Consider the following 14,185-nt stretch of genomic DNA (forward strand, 5'->3'; position numbering starts at 1 on the left):
GTTTTATAAAAACATCAACACAACAAGGCTGAATACAAACACACAGTAGAGTTTTAACATTTTTATTTGCAAAATAATCGAGAAACATGTTTCATTCTTCTTTCACTTTACTAGTGAACAAAAACTCAATAAAATACATAAAATCGAGTACATGTGATAAAATATCTAAATAAACCAGAGGAACTATTTATCTGGTGAGTTTGTTGGTGTTACATAGAATATCTGTCTTTTACATTTAACCTTATAGTTTCTTTAAATCATGTTTTATAAAATCTAAACCTTTAAAATGAGTTGCCTTCTTGTGTTTTCCAGAGTGCTTCTGGTATTGTGTCATTCTCAAACCGCCTCTCATTACCCCCCACCTGAAAATGTTCCTGCTGCCTGACACCATCTTCCTCTTCTCCACCTTCTCTCTCATTACCTTCATCACTGCTCCTCCTCATCCTAGCTTCAGAAAATTAAAATCCATTTCTAGTGCTGCGCTGCCGTCTCATTACGAGCCTGTTTCCCGTCTGCTATGTTGCTGCAAAGCAAGAAAGAAAAAAGAAAAAGAGAATCAGCTCAGGCTTTTCATGGACACTAATTTCGTCCTCTGTGAGAAAGCTGCAGCCTCGGGACAAATCAGGCTGGTCGCAGAGGTGGGAAACATTTCTGCTAGACAAAAGACAAAAAACAAAACTGTGCACTGAAAAAACACAAAATATTACTGATCTAGTTTCTAGAGCAAATATCTTAGTAAACTTAAAATAAGACAAAATTAACCTACAGGTAACTTTTCAGCAAAATATAGGAGCTTGTTTTAAGTCAATAATTTCTTCATATTAACTTTGAAAAGTACTTGTTCCTCTAATTTCACATAAAAAGACATTTTCTCTTGCTATAAGAGAAATAATCTGTCAATGGAATTCAATATTAATAAATCATTGACTTAATCTCCTATATCATGATGGAAAGTTTTATTATTTGAAGTGTACTCAATATTTGTACACTTGTGATAAGATTTTGTGTTTTTACACGCCTTCATGTGTCATATTTGATTTTTATTTTTTGTTATTATGCAGCGACTTTATATCTTGCAGCCAAATTATATTTTTACAACTTGTATTTTGGTATATGTAACTCATGGATGCCAGAGGATACTTGAATTTCCCACAGGATGAATAAAGTCTTTTAGTATTTTAGTTGCATAAATCATGTATAAGAATGGAATGTGTGAATATTTCTTCTTATAAGCAACTTAAATAATTCCTACATCCCACTCTGGAGTATTTTATCCCCTCTAAGGTATTTTATTTATGCAGCTTGCTTGTTTTTGTGCTGCTGTAACAACTGAATTCTCCTCCTGGGCTCAGTAAAGAGAACATATTTTCTTATCTAATGGTTCTTCAGACAACTGAACCATTTGGACTCTAGTAATGAACCTGAGTATTGATAACTGCAGAAATCACGAGGCTCAGTGATTAGCATGTTGTTTGGCTGAGGAAGAATAGATTAAGACTGACTGAGTCATGATTTTAATTTGGAGTAATGTAGCAGGAAAAGGTTAAAGATGTGAGTAAAGCTGCTCAAAAACTGGTATTTAGAAAGTCTGTCTGTTTGTTTCTTGAATTATTGAATCCAATTTAATCTAATCAGTAAATATTGGTATCGGGTCATAATAGAGTATCACTCATTGTGGGGAATAAAATGTTATTGCACTGCAAAAACTCAAAATATTAACAAGTATAGTTAGTTTCTGCTTCAAATATCTTCAGCTAGTCACGTTTCAGCAAATCATAGGAGCTCATTTTAAGTTAATAATTCCTTAATATTAATTAAAAAGTAATAAATATTAAGACTTTTTAAACTCTTATTTCTTGCTGAAATTATAATTGAAAGTTAGTTTTGTATTATTTCAAATGTACTAAGACCAGAAACTAGACAAAAAAACTTGGTAGTATTTTGTGTTTTGCAGTGTGCAGGCTGCTTTGTTTCCACACTTTTACAAACTAAAGCAGGGGTGCCCAAGTCCAGTCCTCGAGAGCCACCATCCTGCAAGTTTTAGAAGTATCCTTACTCCAACAGACCAGGATCAGCTCTACAGAGGCCTGATAACGAGCCATTCATTTGATTCAGGTGTGTTGAAGCAGGGATGCATCTGAAAGTTTCAGGATGGTAGCTCTCGAGGACTGGACTTGGGCACCCCTGCTCTAAAGCATTAAACTATTTTAAAATCTACCTTATATTCAGCTGAAGCCTGTAGTGAGTTTGCTGGTTTAGGTAGTTTTTATAAATGACTATATTGTTGCTGCTTGCACAGAATAACTGATGTGTTCAACATAACTGAGACTTTATTACCCAATTATATAAAATCATAAACTGGTTGGATTTCAAACAGGCTGCAAAATAAGAACAGATTTTTGATTTGAGTACAGAACATTCAATAGAAACCAATTTATAATAATAATAACATTATTATTAATGCATTTTGTTTTCAAACAATGACCTTCAAATACAGATTTAAACAAGATTAGAACAAAACATCAAGAAGTTTTAAAACGCGTCTGAGTTAAATTAGGCCTAGTTGCACATTTCAACCACTAGATGGCAGTATGTGCTTCCAGGATGATCCTTTAAACGTGTTGAAGACGCACCGGCAGGTCTTAGCATAGACATAATATAAGGATAGACGCCTCATGGACCGCTCTCGCCTATTGTCGCTGACGAGATTTAGGGCGGCCATCTTGGAGCGGTACTCCACTCCACTCAGCGTTATGTGTTTAGCAGGCACAATGACGTATCAGCGCATTTAATCGATCATAACACACTTTTTTTGTTACTGTAAACCATATTCAAACATCTATCAAAGCAACATTTATAAACAATTGTATTTTTTAAGTATGTTTTTAATACATAGTTCATCATATTTAAATATGCTTAGTGGCTATAACAATAGAATAGGAATGGAATATTCTGATACTGATGTATGAAGAGCATATTACAAAGCACACAGCCGTTCATAATTTAATAAATTATTTAGTAATATCAATACATATTTATATAACTATACAAACAAATATAAATAAATAATGATTAATGCTGAATATATATATATATATATATATATATATATATATATATATATATATATATATATATGTATATATATATGTATATATATATATATATATATATATATATATGTATATATATATGTTTTTCACCCGAGAGTTCTAGCTTCAGAGTGATTCAGCAGCTGACGAAGCTGAAGTTGGTTTCCATTTCTATCTTCCAATAGCTAAAGGGCGATTCCACTTAATTTTTCACTACCTTCCGTATCTTTAATCGGCTCTAGTTTAAAAACTACTACACCTAGAGACTTGAAACTTGGACTGGATTATTCTCCGCTTCAAGCTGAATGAATACCATGTTTGGGATTTGTGAAACTTCAATAAAGTTTGATTATCACCATTTTTTGCATCTCTTTCATACTAGAACTGCTCTAATTAAAAAACACCTAGACACTTGAAACTTGTACTAAATTATTCTGCTCTAACAGCAGAATATTTATGAAACCTTTTTCTGATTTGTGAAAACTTAGTAAAGTTCGATTATTACCATTTTTGTTGAACTCTTTCATACTACAACTTCTCTACTTAAAAAACTACTACATCTAGACACTTCAAACTTGGACTAGATTACTCTCTTCAAGAAGAATCTCTATAACCATGTTTGGGATTTGTGAAACATTTTTCTGATTTGTGAAAACTCAAAAAATGTCAATTTTCACAATTTTTTTGCATCTGGATCACCATAGATCTGCTCTAATTAAAAAACGACAACTTCTAGACACTTCAAACCTGCACTGGATTTTTCTGCTCTAATAGCAGAATAATTGAAACCATGTTTGTGATTTGTGAAGCTTTTTTCTGATTTGTGAAACTTCACTAAAGATCAGATTACTATTCATACATGTTCCATGCGGTTTTTTTCAAATTCAATTATAATTCAAAACCACTTTAATGAACCACTTTAACCAATGGGAAATTAAAAGTTGCTGTAACTCATTAATTCTTCAACGAGTTTTTGTCGATCATGCTGGCTGATGGAAGGAAAGAACCTTTGCAGGGGTCTGTTAAGTGAAGTGAAGTTTCACAAATCAGAAAAGAGCTTCACAAATCCCAAACATGGTTCTAAATATTCTGCTGTTAGAGCACAATAATCTAGTCCAAGTTTTAAGAGTCTATGAGTTGTATTTTAGGAACTGGAGCAGTTCTAGTGTGATCCAGATGCAAAAAATGGTGATAATCGAACTTTATTGAGTTTTCACAAATCAGAAAAAGGTTTCACAAATCCCAAACACGGTTTTAAATATTCTGCTATTGGAGCAGAATAATCTAGTCCAGGTTCGAAGTGTCTAAGTATTGTAGATTTTAAACTACAGTCGATTATTGATGCAGAAGGTAGTGAAAAATTAAGTGGAATGGTCCTTTAGCTATTGGAAGCTAGAAATGGAAACCGACTTCAGCGAGCGACGTAAACGTCATGCGCTGTGACGTCAGCTCCAAAGCTCTATTGAGATCCTAGCAGTGTCTGAACTGGTAACTTATTTACATATTGTAAATAAATCATATGTGGGGATTTATTGACCACAGCTTTATTTTTATAATACTATCATGAAAGATAAGAGTACCGTCTTTGTGCTGACAAGAAAACAACCTGCTGAATAATATTAATCAATCATTAATCATTTTTGTCTAGATTAATGTCAAGTTGTCAAAACAAAGACATTTTCAAAAATGTCAGCTTTATATTAAAAGTGTCATGATTTACCGAATGACACTTTATGACAACATTCATAAATATTCATGAAGACTTATTCATATTCATGACAGGTGTTTATGACGGTGTCATGTCAGTCTTATTCACCCGAATTCAAATAAAGTGTTACCGGCTGGGTTTATGTAGCATTTGATTTTTAACAAAATATTTATACCTGTATTTCATAAAAATAATCGTTGACTTTCGGCATTTATTTTCATGTTCAAAAGCAATTTTTTATGTTCCATCTTATAGTATAATAACTGAACAAAATTGTTTATTTGACTTCAAAGATTAGAGTCAAGACTGCTTTACATTTAATTTATATGTTGAAAATTTGTATAGTAAAATGCAATAAATTAGTTGTGATGTACAGAAGATAAACATTAGCAAACTCAAGAATATGTTGAGCTCTTAAATAGTAAATGTTAGTTATAAAAACTAGATGACGTGTCAATTTATGGTCTTAAATTGCAAAATAAGGTCTGCAAATTTATTGTAGAATGGTTTCATTTTTACATCACTTTGCATGAGCTACTTTCAAACTAAGTGTTTTGTGTTCTACAACTACATTTCCTGTGGACTTAGAATTTAATTTTGTTTCAAAATAATGTTAAGAATATATTAAATACATTAAATTTAATATGTTTTACACTATAATTAACATATGGTATAGAATACAGACTTCAATGGTTTGGAGGACAAAAGTATTTGGAAAAGTCCAATGTTCTTTTTTTTTAAAGTTTGTGAATAAATCACAAAAGACAGAGTAAATAGAGAGAGAATTTCAGTTTTGGGTTAACAAAATATTGGTAAATTTGACATAAAAACTGTTAAATTATGGAAAATATTTTGATGGAAATTCTGAAAAAAAAAAGTATATAAAAATACAGTAAATGTCCTGGTAATTCTCTGCCAGGATATTTTCAGTGTTTTTTACAGAATTTCCGTCAGAAATTTCCCGTAATTTAACAGTATTTTATTTCAATTTTTCCATTAAAAAACAAGGAAATGTCCTGGTAATTTTCTGCCAATACATTTTCTCGTTTTTTACGGAATTTCAACAGAATTATTCCATAATTTAACAGTTTTTTTCCCCTTAAATATACAAACTGTTAATATCAGATGTTGATATCTGTTGATATCAGATAGTAACACTGCTGTTATGCCAGATTTACCGGTACTTTATTTTGTCAATTTTTTTTATGTGATTACTTGATTAATCGTAAGAATAATCGATAGATTATGCTATTACTAAAATATTTGTTTGCAATAGCCCTAAATATATAAATAAAATAGCATTTATAGGGGGATCGGGATCGCCCCCACCCTCTTCAACCCCTCACATCTACCTCTACATTGAGGGGGGGCTAGTGTACCATGAGAGGTACACTAGCCCCCCCTCAATGTCTCTCCTTCGCCCCCCTCCTTCTACAGCCAGACCTCCTCCCCCTTCTTGCAATACGCCGTCCGTCCGCCCCCCCACCACTCAATTGTACGCTAGATCGCCCCCCACCCTCTTTGACCCCTCACAACTAGCTCTACATAGAGGGGGGCCTAGTGTACCTCTAATGGTACACTAGGCCCCCCTCTACATTGAGGGGGGGCTAGTGTACCTCTCATGGTACACTAGCCCCCCCCCTCTACATTGAGGGGGGGCTAGTGTACCTCTCATGGTACACTAGCCCCCCCTCAATGTCTCTCCTTTGTTCCCTCCTTCTTCGCTTCCTCCACCCCCCACCTCTCTAAGGATACGTCAGTCCCGCACCTTCTCTCCTTCTTCTTCGAATCTCCTCTATCCTTCCAGTCCGCCACCGTTCCCTCGGCCTCCCATTCTGACTCTTCGGTACATCCTACCCATCTTGCTCTGACTGTAACAATGGATGACTAAAGGTTTCCGGTATTCTCAGATTGAAAACTTGTACGCACTCTTAAGGCCATAATCATCCGCTCTGGTAGGTTGCGAAGTTCTGCTGAGGAAACGCATCCAGTTTTGACACTTCTGACACGGTGTCACTCTGTTGGTGAGAAAAAATCCTGAAAACACCATTAGGCATGAGGACTCAGAGGTCTGTCGTGAGTCTGAGACAGGTCCTGCTCAGACATCTGTCCAGACTCGTAAACTGGTCCTGACTCAGAGATCTGTCCAGACTCGAGGCAGGTACTGACTCTGAGACAGGTCCTAACTCAGACATCTGTCCAGACTCGAGGCAGGTCCTGACTCTGAGACATGTCCTGACTTGGAGACAGGTCCTGACTCTGAGACAGGTCCTGACTCAGACATCTGTCCAGACTCGAGGCAGGTCCTGACTCTCAGACAGGTCCTAACTCTGAGACAGGTCCTGACTCAGAGATCTGTCCAGACTCGAGGCAGGTACTGACTCTCAGACAGGTCCTAACTCTGAGACAGGTTCTGACTCTCAGACAGGTCCTAACTCTGAGACAGGTCCTAACTCTGAGACAGGTCCTGACTCTCAGACAGGTCCTAACTCTGAGACAGGTCCTGACTTTGAGACGGGTCCTCACTCGGAGGCCGGTCCTGACTTGGAGACATGTCCTGACTCTGAGACTGGTCCTGACTCGGAGGTGGGTCCTGACTCAGACATCTGTCCAGACTCGAGGCAGGTCCTGACTCTCAGACAGGTCCTAACTCTGAGACAGGTCCGGACTCTGAGACAGGTCCTGACTCTGAGACGGGTCCTGACTCGGAGGCGGGTCCTGACTCTGAGACGGGTCCTGACTCTGAGACAGGTCCTGACTCTGAGACGGGTCCTGACTCAGAGGCGGGTCCTGACTCGGAGGCAGGTCCTGACTCGGAGGCGGGTCCTGACTCGGAGGCGGGTCCTGACTCTGAGACGGGTCCTGACTCGGAGGCGGGTCCTGACTCGGAGGCGGGTCCTGACTCGGAGGCGGGTCCTGACTCTGAGACGGGTCCTGACTCGGAGGCAGGTCCTGACTCGTAGACTGGTCCTGACTCGGAGGCGGGTCCTGACTCGGAGGCGGGTCCTGACTCGGAGGCGGGTCCTGACTCGGAGGCGGGTCCTGACTCTGAGGCGGGTCCTGACTCGGAGGCGGGTCCTGACTCTGAGACGGGTCCTGACTCGGAGGCGGGTCCTGACTCGTAGACTGGTCCTGACTCGGAGGCGGGTCCTGACTCGGAGGCGGGTCCTGACTCTGAGACGGGTCCTGACTCGGAGGCGGGTCCTGACTCGGAGACTGGTCCTGACTCGGAGGTGGGTCCTGACTCGGAGGCGGGTCCTGACTCGGAGATGGGTCCTGACTCGGAGATGGGTCCTGACTCGGAGACGCGTCCTGACTCGGAGAAGGGTCCTGACTCTGAGACGGGTCCTGACTCTGAGACGGGTCCTGACTCTGAGGCAGGTCCTGACTCTGAGACAGGTCCTGTCTCAGAGGTCTGTCCTGACTCTGAGACGGGTCCTGACTCTGAGGCAGGTCCTGACTCTGAGACGGGTCCTGACTCTGAGACGGGTCCTGATTCTGAGACGGGTCCTGTCTCTGAGACGGGTCCTGATTCTGAGACGGGTCCTGACTCTGAGACGGGTCCTGACTCTGAGGCAGGTCCTGACTCTGAGACAGGTCCTGTCTCAGAGGTCTGTCCTGACTCTGAGACGGGTCCTGACTCTGAGGCAGGTCCTGACTCTGAGACGGGTCCTGACTCGGAGGCGGGTCCTGACTCGGAGACTGGTCCTGACTCGGAGGTGGGTCCTGACTCGGAGGCGGGTCCTGACTCGGAGATGGGTCCTGACTCGGAGATGGGTCCTGACTCGGAGACGGGTCCTGACTCTGAGGCAGGTCCTGACTCTGAGACAGGTCCTGTCTCAGAGGTCTGTCCTGACTCTGAGACGGGTCCTGACTCTGAGGCAGGTCCTGACTCTGAGACGGGTCCTGACTCTGAGACGGGTCCTGATTCTGAGACGGGTCCTGTCTCTGAGACGGGTCCTGATTCTGAGACGGGTCCTGACTCTGAGACGGGTCCTGACTCTGAGGCAGGTCCTGACTCTGAGACAGGTCCTGTCTCAGAGGTCTGTCCTGACTCTGAGACGGGTCCTGACTCTGAGGCAGGTCCTGACTCTGAGACGGGTCCTGACTCTGAGGCAGGTCCTGACTCTGAGTCGGGTCCTGACTCTGAGGCAGGTCCTGACTCGGAGGCAGGTCCTGTCTCCGAGGTGTGTCCTGAATCGGAGACCGGTCCTGACTCCTCCGAGTCAGTACCGATCTCTGGGTTGACCAAATTTACAGGCCCAGCTAAGCGTGGACTAAACTCAACGTTTGGTTCACTCTTGGCGGGTTCTTGCCTCTCCTCTTCGTCAGAATCGTCTCCACCACACGCAGCCTTTTTGATGAGCCCCCATGCCTTTTGCAGAAAGGTGTCTCGGAGATTGATTATCCGCGGTCGTGCCAGGGTTCTTTTGAAGCACTCTACAACCTTGTGAATCACAATTGGGTTGTTGCTTTTGATCATTTTGAAGAGCAGTTCTCTAACTACATCTTCATTGCCACAGAGAAGCTGTAAGATGTCTCTGCAGACTTTTTTTTGCATTTTCTCAAAAAACACAAAATCGATGTCTTTGACTTCTTTCCATATTTCTGGAGCAAGCTTTCTCTGGACCGGTTCAGTGTCCTTCTGTTTGTAAGCCCCATAGCTCGATCTATTACTGGACTTGTAAATCAATCTCCATAGGATCTTTTGCACCATAATTCTCCTTTCATCTTCTGTTCCTCGCCTGAAGCCCATCCTGTTTGCATCCCTCAAAAATTGTTCAGGGTCCATGGTTGCCTGAGTATAATCTTCACTCAGGCAGTTTTCATCTGCGTACAAGTCCTCGGTAGGAAACAACGTCTTTCGGATCTTTCTTTTGGTGGACGATAACATCTTCTTTGGCCGAACGGGATTCTCCAGGTGCTTTTTGAATTTTTCCACGATGACCTCGTGTCCTTCTGGATAATCCAGCAGTGCGATTAAATGCAGTCCACTGGCAAAGTGGAATGCATCTCTCGCAACACTTTGGAAAATCCTTTCGGCGAGCTCTTCTGACAACTCAGAGAGTACGTCCACATTTAAATCTCCAGTTTTTCTCAATAGCAAAATCAAAATTTTGCTATGTTGTTCCTCAAATATGTGTCGGACAAGATGCAGAGTTGGTTCATCCGCAACCTTCTCAATTACCTCCCACAGAAGTTCGCTGAGAAACTTCCTCTTCTTATAATCTGGGCTTCTTTGGCCAGGATGGACTTTGTTGGAGAATGTCTTTTTGACTTTTGTCCAAAAAGACGCCTTAGGCCTCACATCCATTTGCGTCTGTTGGCTTTCGTCAGTCATTTTTATTGTGGCGAGCTAAAACGTTCAAATGAATCTTGTCGACTGATTTGTGGTAACTGATCAGAGAATTAACTGATCAGTTGGTTATGTCATGGTCTCTATGACATCATAAAGTCATCCTCAGAAGGGCCTCATGACACAGACATCATTTGAAGTCATGCTGATGACATCATTGTCAGAAGCATGGCAACTGTTGCTAAGGGTAAAAATAGCACGCAGTGAGCATGCGCTATGAAAAAAAAATTAATCTGTGTGCACTAAATGCATTATTCCCACAAGTCTGAACTGGCAGTGATGTGCGCAGCTTAACAGGAGGGGTCAGGGAACCATTGGACCCTCCACTTTACCGCCCTACCCATTTTTATTTGTTATTTGGGTTCCATCTCGTAACAGGCATAGAGCAAAGTGTCAATGGAACCACAACACGACCTGGTGGGCCGGTCTATCAGTCTTGTGATGCCCAATGGTGTGTGCCCACAAAAGTGAAAAAAGAGCATGCATTTCTTTAAATGTTTATGGAGTTATGATAAGATATATTATTTGTTAACAGGGGTTAAACACGAAGGGTGCAGTAACGGTGTTTCACCGGTAGGTGGTGTATTAGGACTCTGAGCTGCCTGTTGCTCTGCCGTTTCTCATAAGCTGAAATTGGAGTAACACAAACTGCGTCTCCCGTCTGCTCATTTACTTGAGGTGAGAATAACCCTAAAGTTTATTTTAACTAAGTACTTTTATTATTTGGTACTGTTCGAGGATTGTTTAAGGAAATGTAATGTGTTAAAAGATATTATACGAGTTTTGTTGTGTTTCAGAGCCAGCAGCGGCTAGAGGAAGTAGCCAACAGGCCATGATGCTAGTTGGTTAGCACACACTGTAGCGGTGGGAAAGAGCGGGCTACTAGGTGCAACCATAGACATTAATACAGGGGTCCCCAAACTTTTTCCTGTGAGGGCCACATAACTTTTCTCTGCTGGGGGCCGGAGTCAGTTTGTAACAGAAAAAGTGTGACGATTGCAGGAGTGCCTAAATGTAAAAATGTATTGTTTTCCAGAAAGCACAATCAAATAACCCTCTCTGGGTTCTTCACAGAAAAAATCCAGGAAATAAATAATAACACTATTAATTAAATAAATACCGTATTTTCCGGGCTATAAGCTGCAGACATCTCTGCCGCTCCAGGTTTTCCACAACGATGCAGCAGCAGCAGAGGGGGGCGGACAGCCAACATTTGAGTCATAACAGGTCAATTGAATATCACATTTATTACGGTTGAAAAAGAAAAAGTTGCCAAGTTTAGATTTAACTGAACTGATTGCGGTAGTTTAGGAACGGTAACTGTAACAGTAAAAGTGCTGATCCTTCGTGTCTGCTACTAGCATGTGCTAAATGAAAATAGGGGCTTCTTTCTTCATCTTTAGATTTCAACGGCAGCTTGCATCCATTATTGTTGCACTACTGCCATCTATTGGATCCTAATATCTATACCTCAAATTCTCATAATGAACCCAGTATTATAAAAAAAAACTGAAAAATCTTCTTTTCCCCCTCAATGCGATTTAACTGATCAACAACATTCTCAAATTTCAATTCCCTATTAAAACCTAATTCTGTTTTAATAGGCGCTTTCTTCTTTTATTTCCAATTTTGACTTCCTATGATTCACTTCTTGCTAAAGAGCCCCCTGTTGGTTGAAGAAACCACCAACGTGGATGCAGGCCGGATCCGGCCCGCGGAGCGTAGTTTGGGGACCACTGCCTTAAACTCACAGAGCAACCTCACTGATATGCAGCACTGTTCAAAATGTTTTTATAAAATATATATTGGTATTCAGAGGACTGAAAAGTGATTTTTGGGGATAATGTGCTGAGCTGGAGCAAATAAATCTGGTATAAATCATCAAAAATGTTTTTGTTCTTGTCATGTTTAAATGTTTAAATGCACATTTTAAATTTAGGTACAGATGATATGAGTAAAAATCTAAATGAAGTGTTTGAAAAAATTAAATAATAATAAAAGTAATTTATTAGGAAAATGTCACCAGAAATAACTGGCTTATGGAATATTTTTGCTCATTATTTTTCTTCTTTAAAGATTTATTTTTAATTCAGTCCCACCTTGGACAGCCTGCTTAAGGAAAAGCCAAACCATCCATTCATTTTCTTACACCTTGTCCCTTAGGGGGGTCAAGAGGGTTGCTAGTGCCGATCTCCAGCTAACATTCAGGGCGAGAGGCGGACAGGTCGCCAGTTTGCTGCAGGGCAGCACAGAGACACACAACCATGCACACACACACCTAGGGACAATTTAGACAGGCCAATTAACCTGACAGTCATGTTTTTGGTCTGTGGGAGGAAACTGGAGTACCCAGAGAAAACCCACACATGCACAAGGAGAACATGCAAAGTCCATGCAGAAAGACCCAGGCTGGGAATTGAACCCAGAACCTTCTTGCTGCAAGGCAGCAGCTCTACCAACTGTGCCACTGTGCAGCCTGGAAAAGCCAAACCAATCAAATTTAAATCTGGGCTTTAACTAGGCCACTTCAAATCCTTTTTTTTTTCAGCCAATCAATATCAGACCATCTATTGTGCTTTTGATCAAGTGAGTGTTAATCAAGTGAGTGTTTGAATTTCTACATTATGTTAGATTTATGCCAGATGTAACGAGATGCACATGTCATGATCCGTGGTTTTCTGTGTGTTTTGAGTTTTTCGATGTTTTCCTGTTTCCCTGTGAGTCTCTGTCCTGTCCTCCCCGTTGATTGCTCCCCAGGTGTGTCTCATTCCCTTAATTACCCCTTGTGTATTTAAACCCACCTGTTGTCTGTGTTCCTCGTCGGGTCCTTGTCTAACGTCTCAGTTTTGTCTTACGTTGTGTGTGCGCTCCAGTAGAACTGTTTAGTCCTGGTAGTGTCAGCTCTCGTTTCTAGTCCTGTGAATCAGTTGCTACCGGTACTTAGCTGTGTGCTAGTCTCTGCCGTGCTGCCTGCCTGCTGACTGTTGAGCTTTATTATCACCATTAAATTCATCATCTTCACCATACCTGGGTTCTCGGCGTCTCTCCTCACCTCATCTAAACCGCCTTATGACAGAACATCTTTTATTCAGAACTCAGACGAACGGATTTAAGTGTTAAAGTCGTTTTATTTGAGATTATTAAGCATCACATATCAGAACTTTTCTTTGTCACCACATGATTCCCCAGAACAAACGTCCTCTTCACAAAGCCCAAGTTTGGTCATTCTTGGACAAAGAATAAAGAATAACGAGAGGGAGGGAGAGGAGGTGGAGGAGGACACTCGTATATTTTGCAAAAAAAAAAGTCAAAATAAAAACTATTCTCTACTCCTAATCTCCCACAAACTCACTCCCACATGCATGTGAGTACAGAACACTGTAAACCTGAAAACTGAATATTTGTGAGTAAGAGACACAAAGAAAACCAGGTACAAATGTTTCCATGTGGCTCTAAGAGCATCAGGCCTACTCTGTTGGGCCCTTCCCTAAAAGCTTTGGGAATGGCCTAGTCAAAGTACAGTTTCTTTTTACATCCCCTAAAGATGGCTATGTAAACTTTTTAGATTATCAAGTGAAGATTCCTTTGTTAACTTATAAAGTTTTAAGTGGGTTATCCCCCCCTTATCTTTGGGACCTTTTAAGTTTCCGGTCTGTGTCCAGGACTTACGATCAAATAATCAGTTATTACTGACCGTTCCTCGGACTCGACTTAAGAGGAAAGGAGATCGAGCTTTTTCTGTTGCTGTTCCTGTTTTATGGAATAACTTACCTTTCCAGATTAGATCTGCCCACAGCCTGGATCATTTTAAATCGCTTCTTAAAACTCATTTTTACTCTTTGGCATTTAATTGATGTATTGTTTTATACTCTGTTTTGTCATTTGTGTTGTCATTCTTGTACAGCACTTTGGTGCAGTTTTACACCTGTTTTAAAGTGCTATATAAATAAATTTGACATTGACATTGAAGCATTTTGAACTTTGAGATGTAAAAATTAGAGGTACAAGAATTTACACTACATTATGTAG

This window comes from Poecilia mexicana, unplaced genomic scaffold (genome assembly GCF_051168715.1).
Source record: "Poecilia mexicana isolate PSO_F unplaced genomic scaffold, ASM5116871v1 scaffold_5, whole genome shotgun sequence".
NCBI classification, from domain to species: Eukaryota; Metazoa; Chordata; class Actinopteri; order Cyprinodontiformes; family Poeciliidae; genus Poecilia; species Poecilia mexicana.